The sequence below is a fragment of the Rhodnius prolixus genome, unplaced genomic scaffold (assembly GCF_049639745.1).
Source record: "Rhodnius prolixus isolate KJV_2025 unplaced genomic scaffold, Rpr scaffold_3, whole genome shotgun sequence".
NCBI classification, from domain to species: Eukaryota; Metazoa; Arthropoda; class Insecta; order Hemiptera; family Reduviidae; genus Rhodnius; species Rhodnius prolixus.
In genome coordinates, this window is record NW_027411603.1 from 1,258,646 (window position 1) to 1,271,355 (window position 12,710).

The window sequence follows — 12,710 nt, forward strand, 5'->3', positions numbered from 1 at the left end:
GTCACTGAGCCGGGTGGTGTATGGCTGCAGCTTAATTAACGTAATAAATTAGGCCGTCTTGCGGAGGATCGTTAGCGCCATGAAATGGCCGGAAGGGCCGTGATGTACTTTAGATAATTCTCATTGGTGGAGTATTACTCTTTTAAAGCTCATGGATTTGCAAGAAACGACTCTTGAAATGCTTTGTACTAGCGCAGCATTGTTCTGGCTGCGGCTATGAATCGCTTTCCCCCCTAACATTTCCACTTAATTGATCTGCTCCAGTCTTTTTGTGCCAGGTTATGGCCATTGTTTCCGGTTTTCCTGATGATTCCGCCAAATCCTGCAGTTTCTTTTAACAGTCTTTTCCATTCGCTCTTAATGGGGCTCTACTACTGCAACCACCAATCAAGAACCAGCAACAATAAAAAAAAGTTTCAGACTTCCTTTATCGCAAATTTAAGTTATTAACTTTACTAGCAAGTTGAAATTTATTCTCTAGTTATTCCCTTAAAAAAAAGTTAAATCGAAATGTAAAGTCTGAGCTTGATGTGACTTCTCGTTTTTAAGCTGGTGTATTCTCTCCTATTTACGTGCTCAGAAAACACCTCAAAACACATATTTCTGTTGAAAGCATTGAAGTAAAAATGTGGCTAATTGAATGTTCGATATCCTTAGGTATTTGCCGTTAAAATCTTTCTGTACCAAGCAAACTGTTCGGCATCTGTTATAGTCATATGATAATAAAAAGAACAACATCTATGAAAGTAGAAGAAATAAGACATACCTTCTTTTTGAAGCGAAATAAAATGACAAAACAAATCATCGTTCTTAAAAAGATTCCATAGAGAGAAAAAAAAAAAAACTCCCCGGCGGGGAATCGAACCCCGGTCTCCCGCGTGACAGGCGGGGATACTGACCACTATACTACCGAGGACATGGTGAACACGGCGCCAGTAATAGTGACTTGCGCAATAGTTTCTCTCGTGAGAAACGTGATCGTGAAAATTAAAACGGTTTTTACGTATAAAACTCAAAAAGAAAATAATTACAGCGAATGAAACTACTGAAAGTTTTCTTTGATACAACGTGATTCGATTGTTCTCGAAACAACATCTTCTTTATCTAATCCCATTTAATTTGGAAAAATCCGGACTGAACCCTAGCTCGACATTCTTTTACTTCAATTTTCCGCAAGCTTGCCTCCTTTATCCACTTCAGTGTACCCTCAGAACAATTTCCCTAGAGTAATTATTTAAATACAAGCTTTTGATCTATAAACGAACGGATCCAGAAAAAAATCCTGGGAGGTATTTTCGAAAAATAAGACCCAGAACTGTACTTTACACTAATATGACAGGGAACAATACCCATACCGGAAGAAAGTGGAAAATCCATTCAGTGAAGTACCACTTTAGGTTGAGAAATTTTCCTTGATCACAAAATATTATAACCTCGTTTAATATTACATAAGGGATGGAACCAAAAAATTGCTTCAAAATGACACTTTTGAGGAAAGCGACTTATTCCCCTCTTTAACAAGCATTGTAAATTGAATTTTCTTAAGCAAATGTTACAAAAAAAAAAAATTCCATGTCGAAAATTTCACACGAAAGGCTAAATTTTCCTCACCAGTGAGTTATAGAAAGCAAAAATTTGTAACTCAATTATTTTAGAATGATTAAATAATCTTTTCCATTGTTTACATTCTAAAATTAAATAGAAAATAAACTAGTAATTTAAAATTTCAATTTACTTTGTCTAAACTCACAATTTCAATAATAAATGGTGGGAATATCACCTTAAGTTTAGCTATTAAAACCTTTACTACCACAAATCCTCGGTAGTATAGTGGTCAGTATCCCCGCCTGTCACGCGGGAGACCGGGGTTCGATTCCCCGCCGGGGAGGTTTATTTTTTTTCCTCGAAAATAAAAACTTTTTTTTTATTATTTACTTAAAAAAATACAATTTTTACATTCCATCATTAATTAATTTATTTATTTTAGGAGTCAGTTTAAAAAAAAAGTATTTCAAAGTTAGCCACCAATGCTGATTTTATTATCTATTTTAATTAGTTCCATCATTCATTACAATTTTGTATTTGATCTACTTTTTCCAGTGGAACTGCTTTAAAGTTTCACCTGGAAGTAAAAGGCAAAGGGTCACTGGCGGCTTCAGAATTTGAAGGAAATTAATGAGTTAGAATCATAAGCATTGCAGCAAGAAAAACGTCGTACGAGTGTGCGTCCAGATGTTTCATTAAGCAGGTATTTCCCGTGAGTGTTCGAGACTTTGCCCCGATCGCAGTACTCTTTAGAGATCACTAGACACTGAGGAACGGGAAAAATGCTCGGATGGTTACATTTTACACGCAAGATGGAAATAAGGCGACTTTTAACTCGTCCTTCTTTATTCCCAGCATGCATCCAATCCTATTTATTGTAATGCAAATTTCTGCCGAAAGCTTTAATCGACTTTGCTATTAGTTTGTGAACAATAGGAGCAAGCTCGTAGAGAGGTAGCGAGCCGTACAATGGTGAAGCTTTGCCCACAATAATAGACGCCATTTTACACGACCAAATTTCCGCTTCAATAATTTTGCTTTCGAAGTGTCTGAAGCCCTAAGAAAGGAGACTTCTACCAAGAAAGAAGAAATACCTTTACACTATGAGTGCTTTGGTATTGATCTTCGGAATGGCAGTGAGATGAGTCGATCTTCCCATGCAAGTTTACTCAAAAATATTTTGAGTGATATTTTTTAAAAGGCATACTTTTATTATTATAAAAAATGAGATCAGATGCTCCAGAAAATTGATTTGACCGTTTCTCGCGGACATTCTGAGATTTTACGAAGGATTTGGTTGCAAGATAAAAGAGCTGCAGCCAGTTCTTGATGCAATATCACGAGAATACCGTTACAAGAGTTCCCAAAAGTTTCTGCCATTGTAATTCTGTCAGAAAATGGAAAAAAATATTACTTTGATCTGTCCGGTATCTAGAGGAGTCTCTTAGAAGAGTTGTACTTCATAACAGTCGGCGATACCAGAGCTCAGCTAACTCAAATAAAATAAGCACAAGGAAGAAAACTTATTGCCAATTTCAGCCATATCTAACCATAAGCACGAGATACCACTAAACAAGACTGTAGGCATACTTTAATGTTACAAATGTAAAAAATATCACAATTACTAACAAACATAAGCGCTAAAGATGACTTTGTTCCTGGCAATAATCACTCTTCCTTTGGGAACAATGAATGAGTCGCCAAAAGCGATGAAAGATATTCTACTCGTACAATAAACTAACCTACAGTTAGGTTACTGCTATCTATTGTTAGACAACGCAAGCTAGTCTTAACATCATTTACTAACTATAGTTTAATATTGTTTTTGTTTACTCCGGCCAAGAATATAATACAAGGAACGAGAATATAATACAAGGAACGAGGATATTTTCAACGTGGCTTAAGAAATACTACTTTTACAGACCTTGTTTTCCTCTGTAAAGCGAGGAAATATTTTACTACGCACTAAGTCTTACGAGTATTTATAGCGATGGAACATTTAATGATCATGTATATATATATATAATTTTATTTATAATGTTTAGTGCAAACATCTATAATAAAGTAGCCGCATGTATTTACCCAGAATAGAAAGCATTTATTATACTTTATTCCACTAAAAAAAAGTCAGAGAAATATCCCTCACGATTCCTCATATTTCTCTGTCGCCCTAATATTTACTTCGTTCTTTATTTAAATAAATAAATAATGAAAGATAAAGTCCCTTTAAGTTTCTTCGTAATTTCCTTTTTCTTGTCCTTCATATTTATATCTACACAGTCTCCTTTCTACTTACAGAGCATTATAAACAAGTCTAATTTTAGGAATTTAATTTACACTGTTTCGACGTCGAAGACAGTGGAAATTGTATCCTAATTTATCTAAAAAGCAGCAGTTCTATATTTAATAGTTGATATTTAGTCTTATGCTAGATTGTACGTATGTAGGGTCCTTCTAATTTGAAAAGATGGAAGAAAAATGAGAATTATGAGCGTTACCTGGCATTAGTTCAGTCATCATGAATTTCTGCTAGACATGTTACAGTTATGGTCTCCATTACTTTCACGTCTAGTTTTAAGATGATTGTTGGTTTGAAGTTATTATAATTCATTTGAGTGTCGGCCCAGACTTTTGTTACTTCTTGTTCTTTGAGCTCTGTATCCACCCCTTTTATAAAAGGTATTTCTGATGTCGAGGATTATTTATGACTGAAACTGAGTTGTATTTTTAGACCAATGCTTACATCAGGTTTTCTTGGTTTCCGAGAGAAATTAAAAAAATGCACGAATACATTCCTTTAGGGCAGAGAACTTGTGTCATAGACGGGATTAAGGTTATCCTCAATCTCATCCTCTGCCACATCTTGCCGCGATGTTGGCAAAGGGAGCATCTTCAGAACATCTGGAGAGAACGTTTGGTGTTAACGAAAGGAATAAGTATCTTGGGAGCAAGATGCCCCGAGTGCTGCTCCCTTCTCTACTCAGCACTTCTGCAGCCCAATCCAAGGCGTCCGGAGCCGAAGAGTGGATGGCACAGCAGTGACTTTGTCTAAAATGGAGCCTCTGAAGAAACCGGGCACACCCTCGGTGTAAGTAGCCATTGCTTGGTAATTTTGGAAAAGATTTGAACTTATCATACTTAGCGAATGGCCTTTTCCACGAATATGTCTCTCTGGAGTATGGGAGAAGGAGCCAGGGAATGTTATCTCAAAGTGTCCGCTCCGAAGACCATAAGATTTCCCCGGAGAGCTAGATACTAGGATCGGAGGACTCCAAAAAATTCTAAAACTATTGCTCAACTCTTCGTTAACCTACCCTGCCAAAAATATTTGTTTGGAAATCTTTTTAAAATAATTTTAGGCATGCACTCTGGATGGTTTTCTTTAAAGCATCAAAATCAGAATAAAGTGAAAGTGAAGAATATATTTTTTACCCCCATCCAGTGGCAAATAGCTTTTAATACTTTAATAAAGAAGAAAAAAACACAATTTTCCGCTAGGCAGCGCTAATGTTGTCTTCTTGAATCAGGTTTAGAGCTTGTTACGTTCATTTCTCTTATTTTCCTCTAGTCCATTCTTTAAATTCAACTTTTAACGTCAGAAATTTTTTCTTTTCATTTACTCAGGGTACAGAATTTTCATAATTTCCTTCCCTTTAACAATGTTGACCCGGATAAATGAAGAAGAAAAATTGGTGTAAACTTTTCCACAATTTCCTCTCACTGAAAACTTTCTAGATTATAAATTATATATCTACATTTTTGCTAATATCCTATGAATATATCATATACGTATGCTTTACATGTTATCTTAAGTTGATATAACTTATATCTAGGTATGCATTTGTATATGTATGAACCAAATTAGTTTATTTCAAAAATTATAATATTTATTGATTGCGTTAGAACGGACGGCACCCGTAAGGGAAGCAACGCTGACAGAAATAGCCCATTGTTTTCCTTCACCTCTCAACAAAAAAGGACTTCAGAACTTTAAATAAATAAATAATTAATAAATAATAGTAATAATAATAAACGTGAGGGAAGGGATTAGCTATGCGGTTAGCGTACTGGATCCCACGCGGAGGTCCCGGGTTCGAATCCAGCTGTTGACCCTTAAATTTTCTCTTCCTAGGAGCTTCTTACAGCTCACTGTCTGGTAATGGACAGTGCTGTCTGTAACGAGAGAACACTGTCCGGAGGCCGGCAGTGCACTGAAAAAAGCTCCGGGCGCCAATAACCTTAGATGTTGACGCGCCTTAAATCATAAAAAAAAACAAAATAACGAGAGAACACTGTCCGGAGGCCGGCAGTGCATTGAAAAAAGCTCCGGGCACCAATAACCTCAGATGATGACGCGCCTTAAATCAATAAAAATAAATAATAATAATAAAAATAATAATAATAATAATAACAATAATAATAATAATAATAATAAACGCGAGGGAAGGGATTAGCTATGCGGTTAGCGTACTGGGCTCCCACGCGGAGGTCCCGGGTTCGAATCCAGCTGTTGACCCTTAGATTTTCTGTTCCTAGGAGCTTCTTACAGCTCACTGTCTGGTAATGGACAGTGCTGTCTGTAACGAGAGAACACTGTCCGGAGGCCGGCAGCGCACTGAAAAAAGCTCCGGGCGCCAATAACCTTAGATGTTGACGCGCCTTAATTAATTAATTTAAAAAATAATAATAGTAATAATAGCAATAATAGTAATAATAATAATAATAACATAACCAGGGAAGGGATTAGCTATGAGGTTAGCATACTGGACTCCCACGCGGAGGTCCCGGGTTCGAATCCAGCAGCTGACCCTTAGATTTTCTCTTCCTAGGAGCTTCTTACAGCTCACTGTCCGGTGATGGGCAGTGTTGTCTGTAACGAGAGAACACTGTCCGGAGGCCGGCAGTGCACTGGAAAAAGCTCCGGGCGCTAATGACCTCAGCTGTTGATGCGCCAAAAAAAAAAAAAAAAAAAAAAAAAAAAAAAAAAAAAAAAAAAATAACATAACCAAACCAAATAAGTAATAATGCTTCTAAAATATTTTATAGACAAAGATTGGAAATTCTGAATATTGCATAGAACAATGGAACCAGATTGGACAGAATGGCGGAACCGGATTGGACAGAATAGTGGAACCGGATTGGACAGAATAGTGGGACCGGATTGGACAGAATAGTGGAACCGGATTGGACAGAATAGTGGAACCGGATTGGACAGAATAGTGGAACCGGATTGGACAGAATAGTGGGACCGGATTGGACAGAATAGTGGAACCGGATTGGACAGAATGGTGGTAGGAAAATTCTCAGGCCTCCCGTTAGAGGAAAAATAAGCCTATTTTAAAATAAATGCATCAGTTACTATTCAAAGATAAATCTACTATAAAATCAATGTTTTAATGAAAATGTGGTAATTTAAATGATTAGGAAAAATTTCTTATCGCTAGAAATACGCAAATTACACTGAGGTTCTTACTGAATTACTTTTACCCATTAATTTTACTACATTAAATATTTATTTATTCATGAATTTTTACAAGTTCAGCTTTGGAAGGGCATATTTACATGGCAATTTAAAATAGAATATTAACTAAATTAAATATAATAAAAGAGAAAATTGTAACACTAAATGCAAATTTGAAGAATTATAAATCTGTATTAAACGCCCATTCGTCTTTCTCCTAAAGCAAGTGAGAACATTTTCTTGAAACTAAGAACTAGTCCTAGTAAGAGAAGTGAAGTTTAAATGATCGCTGCAATGAAACTGTTTTCGAAAACTTTCTTAAACTGAAAATTCCTTGAGGTAATGTTTGAAATCGTGGGCGCCATTATCGAAAAAATCAGAGAAAAATGAAAAATCCAGTTAAGATGTACTTCCGCTTGATGGATGTCGTCCAAAACCTCCCAAAAAAATCAAAATGGCTTTGTAAGGAAGTGAGGTAATCAGACAAAAAGATTAAATTCTTAGTTGCAATTTATTTAAATGTCGTAAACCATAAAATTCTATTTAAGCGGAAAAATAATTATATCAGCTGTTACCTAGCGTTGTAACTACAAAAACTATTCAATATACTAAGACTCCGGTTTGCTGACTTTTTCAAATTTGGAATTTTTCTTCAATATTTAATTATTACTTATATAATGGAGTTTAATGTTGTCGCTTAAGTTGGCCTTTGAAGGGAGCTAATCCCGACCATTCCGTCAGAGCGGATTCAAGATGGAACATGTCTCCAATGAAAGTTCTAGATCCAGGACAAATCGTTAGAAGTTTAAAGAAACTCGATGGCGCCATCATCGAGAAAATGAGAAAACCTCAACAAAATCCTGCCGGGACTTAAGAAAAGCCATAATGAGAGCCAAGGAGTTCAAGGGAATGGATAAGTGGGCGGTACCACTTGTAAGAGGCTAATGAGCTGCTGACATGATCTTGCTTGTCCTCTCCTTCAATTTGGTTTCATTTTTTCCCCCACGACCTTTTGTGCCAGTGACCTCTACCATGGATTTCTCCGACGGGGGCGGCAATCAATGTATTGAAAATAATTATTCCTTATAAATAGGGAACGGATTCGTATGTATTTACATACTTTTTTCTAAGCAATTTACAGTCGTTTTTCAACTAGAAGTATTCATACTGACACTTTTTAAGCCGTTTGAGTCTACTTTTATTTCACATATTTCTACATATTTGGATGTTATCGCATATTTATACATATTTGATTAAAATAAATAAATATTTATACATATTTAATCAAAATATGTACAATTTTTTCATATTTTTCATTTTGGGCATATTTTCATAATTGGGAGGTGGTTGACAGGAACTGTGAACCACAGACTGTAGGGCTGTGAATCACAGTGGGTACAATGGTTATTGTAATTTACACAGAATGCTGCTAAACAGTGACGGGCACTTGTTAGTTCTTTGAAGTTGTCTGACGTTGTCTGTTCTTTCAGCTCGTTCGTTGAAGTGTCCAATTCATTTCGTTCGGTCACTTAGTGTATTCTTTTTTGGGTGAAACGCCACGAACATCGGCCTCAAACAAATAACTGGTTGCTCAGCATTACAGTATTAACAGTAAACAGCTCAGTATTACTATGAAAACTACAATAAAATCAAGAAAGTCCTTTCACATCTCGAAGACGAAGCAGTAGCGATAAATACAGCCAAGTCTTTATTCGAGAAACCTAATTTAAGGAACGACCTTGCATTCATTTCTGACAATTGCGTATTTCTTGCACAAGCCATTACCCAACTTGAGTCCCAAAATGTTCGACTGACAAAAAACGTGTCCAACATTAAAAAAGTCATCGAAAAGGTGGAAGGAATACCTGGGAGTAAGGGAGATCTGATCAGATCAAAACTGGTAGAAGTACTGAGCAAGAACAAAGGGTGGGAGACCATCTGCCAGATTTCTGATATTATCAGTGGAACAGAAGTCACCTCAGAACATCGTGTACCCTTTACAACCAACGAGATAACTTCTTTCAGCAAGGCACCTATAACATCTGTAGATGTTGAACGATCTTTTAGTCGTTACAAGTCCAGCTTACGCCCAGATCGTCGTCACTTTACGTTCAAACATTTGAAATTTCATGTGGTTACAAACAATTTCGAAGAGTGAAGTTTTCAAAATTGAAAATTTAACACATCTTTTTATAAATAGTAAAAATGTTCTTTGTTGTATAAATCATTATAACTTGTAAAAACAAATTATTTTGTTCCTAATAAATTATTATAAATTGTAAAAATGTTCTTTTCTTGTATACATAATTATAACTGGCCCCCCCCAAAAAAAAAAATCCATTTTCATAAAAAAAAGTCCATTTTACTTAAATATTCCAGAAAATATTTTAAGAAAATCATATATTTTCCACATAATTGACGAAAATAAATGCATATTTTAATTAAATATTTGGCATTTTTAAATACATAAAAATCCGTTCCTTACTTATAAATGTTGTATAAAGCCTCTATTGCCACCATAATCTGTCTTGAAGATGAACTTAGACATCAAAAAAGATTTGATAATAGGGCTAATCCTTCCCATTACTGTCTTTAGCACGATTCCCCAAAATCTAACTCCCAGGTTGTCTTCAAATTCCAAATCTTTGTTTGACACATTTAATTCTTACCAGCTTTAAGCAAAGTGTTTTGTGAAACCGTACATTATACTGAAGATAATCTTACAGGTAATCCTACACCTCCGGAGAACAGTTCTAAATCGACTGTGTTCTAGAAAAATGATCAAGGTTAAAGATGGCCGCACAAATGTTCATGAAGTGGAACGAATTTGGAGTACCTTCAGCCAATACTGAAGATTTGGTGCAGAAAACTGCTGAAAAAGTGAACAATAGTGACTACCTGTCACTGTTTTCGCATTTGAAGATGCATCTGGGTGGTTAACTCCACGACGACGATGATGAGGTTGAAAAGACCTTGTTGCAGTGGTTGTCAAATCAGGTGGCAGACTTCTGTGAGGATGGTATTCTAAAAGCTGGTTGTACGATACGATAAGTGCCTTAATATTAGAGGCAATTATGTAGCAAAGTAGATTGAGGTTCCAGGCTTTCATGTAAAAATCAAATTGTTAAGAAAACTTTCTTCTATTTCAAAACGGTACTTTACTTAAAAAACACGCCTCGAACATACTACATAAACCACAATCATATCCTTATCGAACACTACAAATGTATTGCTTGCAGGTTATACTGCCGCTATAACAAGAAGTGAAGTCTCCGCTGTAGGGAAGGAGCTCTTCCTTCTTACCGCTCCCAGTTAGATTTGAATGCGGGCATATTGTGGGACGGCTGACACAAACTAATTAAGAATTACTGAAAGAGCTGGAAATTGTTAAATAGAATTTCTCCAAGCATGAGAGTCTTGAAAAAGTGAAACTTTTGAGTATATGGTTCACATCAGTTTGAAGTTAGCTGTGACTTAATTAAGTGAAATGAAAGAGCTTTATAATTATTATTATTATAATTAAAAAATACGTTATGTAATCCAGAGAGGCCTCTTTGAGATTGAGAAATTAATAAAACAAGAATTACACCGCAGCCTGCTCTCAACTTGTCTCTCATTTTAATTTTCCAAGATTTTAATTAATTACTGGACTCCATCACTGGCTTTATTAACAACTGTTATACAACAGACTCTTTCATTTTGCGGAATACTTCCAATTATGTAATCACACCGCTTCTTTTGAGCGCATGCTGCGGATACGGGCCTTTCTTTTCAGATCTGTTTCCGGAGAGAAGTTCATGTGACGAATGTGAGAGTAATGATGACATGTCAGAACCTGCACAGCGAGAACTAATGAGATCCTGGATATTCCACATTTTCTCAATGATATTACCGCATTAAAAAAGAGAGAAAGGAGAATCAATTATTTATTTTGAGAGAAAGAACTCTGAATACCTTTAAACCGGAAACTGAGATCTAGTTATCGAGCAGAGTTCGCTTTTATATTTTCACAGGAAATTTCCGTTTTAGAACTCCTGAATCCGGAAAAAATAGTTCTTTTACTAATTGGCCTCTGTGTAGGGCTCCTCCGGCGAAAAAAGGTGCCACAATCAAGTTTTGGTAAAAGTCGGCCAACCGTAACTTTCTATCAATTTACTGAATCAATTTTTTTAAATCATTTTCTTATAAACCGCTACTATTTTTTTTAAGCTTGTTGTGCTCATTGTAGATTTATTGAAAACTATAAACATTTTCGATTGGCGGCACTGCTGGAACGAACCTCACCATCAGCTGATACGATTTTATTTAAACTTTGAGCAGTGATCACAAACACATCTACAACTTTTACTGGGAACATTCTATTTAGTGTACTGCTGTAAAGGGGATGGATTATATTCCTTTCAAGTAGAAGAAGATAAGAATCGCCGTTTAAAGTAGATTTGTGAGTAGAAGTAGCTTAGGAAAAAACTCTTCGAGAATAGAAGTAAAAACAAGTCTTGCCCTGAGTTCATTCCCAGATTTTGTTTAATGTTTTGATGACGGCATTTGAGAATGTTAATAAACAATTAGGTAAACTTGTAAATAATGAGTTAACGTTTAATAATGAGTTGCTTTTTCAACATGAAGGAAGGTTATTAAGTGTTTGTAAGACCTATAAAACTAAAATGGTATATAAATGATGGCACCGTCTGTTTCACTAATGCAAGGTTATAAATAGTGCCCACGGAGGGCTCAATCTTTTGAGAAACAAAACATCTGTTTGCTAATGGAATTTCCCTCCTTCAGTCGACATGGTGGGGGGGGCTGTTTCTCTCCTTAGCATGTTGCACTGCGGAATAGTAAACCATAATAGTACCTTTATTACTGGTTTAATGGTCCCGCTATTATAATTTTTTTCAATTATTTTACTATTAATTTTCTATATTTAAGGTGAATTTAGAGTTAACCATCATTTCTAGTAAACATTCAAGTTCATACTGAAATTAAAATGTTTGTTCTCGCGATTATACAAAAAAGAAGAAACCTCATTTTCAGTTAAAATGGAAGTTTTACGATTTAAGTGCATGTTATCGAGTGGTATTTCAAGATTTTTAAACATCCAGAAACGTTTTGGCATTCAAAATTGACTGATTTGACTGAAGTATTGACTAAAAATTGACAGTTCTTAAAAGAGAGTTGAGATAATAAAATTTCAACTTCAACCTTCAAGCTCTATTCTAACAAATCTTTGAAAAAAGGGAAAAAATTCTGTGGAAATGTTGATTATAATTCGATTATAATCAATTCGATTATTGAATATAATTCCTCACTTCTCTCTCACACTAACCTACTGTTTGCTAACAACCATTTATAGCCAATAAAATTTAATTGTCTAATCTATTAAAGACTTGTAATAGTTGTGCTGAATAGAAATTATCCTCTTTCTTTTGAAAGTTCGATAATTTATTATCAAGCTTTACAATGAATGCGAACTTTTTTACCTCGTATTATAAACCGTTTTAACTTACATTCACTTTCAGTATTATTTAAGACAAATCAATACATTTAAAACAATTTGTAATTAAAATTGTAATCAACAGTAACGCAGAACTTTGGTCGATTGGGCGTTCGAAGAAGATTCTTCAAGCGGAAGTACGCTGTACTGATCGAATTGCACACTTCGGTGATTTTTTTCGGAAATAACTCGTTCGATTTCCGCACGTTT

The 12,710-nt window shown here is 35.4% G+C and overlaps 1 protein-coding gene and 1 non-coding gene across 4 annotated transcripts in view; both read right to left on the reverse strand.

The window, feature by feature from the left end:
- The window catches only part of LOC141452786 (glycine receptor subunit beta-type 4-like), a 238,916-nt gene that overhangs the window by 182,583 nt on the left and 43,623 nt on the right, over positions 1-12,710 (reverse strand). The window lies entirely within an intron of this gene.
- Positions 845-916, reverse strand: TRNAD-GUC (transfer RNA aspartic acid (anticodon GUC)). Its single transcript has one exon. It is a non-coding gene; the product is annotated as a tRNA-Asp (tRNA).